This window comes from Sceloporus undulatus, chromosome 1 (genome assembly GCF_019175285.1).
Source record: "Sceloporus undulatus isolate JIND9_A2432 ecotype Alabama chromosome 1, SceUnd_v1.1, whole genome shotgun sequence".
Lineage (NCBI taxonomy): Eukaryota > Metazoa > Chordata > Lepidosauria > Squamata > Phrynosomatidae > Sceloporus > Sceloporus undulatus.
In genome coordinates this window covers 139,049,884-139,051,159 of record NC_056522.1, presented here as the reverse complement: position 1 = coordinate 139,051,159, position 1,276 = coordinate 139,049,884, and positions in this window count along the sequence as shown.

Here is a 1,276-nt window from a genome sequence, read left to right as displayed (position 1 = left end):
ATAGAAAAACAGAATACCCTATCTGAAATAAAAAGATATTTCTACGAACAAGAGATCCCTCAAATTGTTAAAGAACAAAATAAATAAATAAGTAAATAAATGGAACTTGATGCTTGCTCAGTAGTAAAAGCTTGTCCATACTAATGGTGAAATAAGGCTCTAGTATAGCTTCATTGTTATGCAACTGCAGAAACCAGGCTTACATCTTTCCTGTAAATCATGTTCTTTCCAGTTCCTTCTTCACAAGTTTAAGTGCCAGACAAAATAGTGATTGTATTATCAGTTAAATGTGTATTATTGAAAGAATCTTTACATGCATTCTTAATGTCCTCTGGACAGTTAGAGGCTCTAGTAATAAAATTAATTATGTAGTCAGTCTGCACAATGGAAAATAGATGTACTTTACTTTAGCTTCCAGCAAGCAGAAAAGATGTTTCAGTTCAAGGACTATCATACATCATATCTGCTTATGGATCCTTCCATTCGATTACAAATTACCTCACCACTTTGAACGAAGTTCATAACATGTAATTTTAGAGGAGCTAGGTGTTTTTGTACAGATTGGGGGGGGTGAAAGTCACACAACAATTGAATTAGAACCCCCATCCCTCTTTGATTAGAAATAGTCAAATGATAATAAATGTTTAATATCCCTCATTTGAATTCTGGGAACTGTAATTTGTGGCACCAGAGCTATTGGACAGAGAAGGCTAAATGTCTCACAAACCTACAATTCCCAGAATTTAATATCATTGAGCCATGGCAGTTGAAGCAGTGTCAACTGGGATTATTTCTGCAGTGTGAATATAGCCTTCTTCTACTTTCTCAATTCTTCTTTGGCTAATGGATGAGAATCCACCCAACAATTTCCCATGGCCAGTGGCATGATGTCTGGGGAATTCTAGGAGCTGCAGTAGTAATATTTCAAGGCTCTGGCCTGGAATTGTACGATGGATTTTATTTGGAAAACAACTTTGGATGAAGCAGACAACTTTGGCTACCTTTCCATCTGGATTTGCTTCTCCTCACACCCTAAGAATGTTGTTTGCCTTTATGAATGCAACACAAGCAAAATGCAATTGCAGCTTTTCACTTTATGTTGTCTCCATAAAAGTAAAGTGATGTTGGCTAGACAAGTGTTATTTATTACTCAGTGTGTGTGTGTGTCTTCAAATCTCCTGTTGATTTATGGTGACCCCATGAGTTTCATAATGTTTTCTTAGGGAAGGACTACTCAGAGGTGGCTTTGCCAATTCCTTCCTTAGAAATATAGACC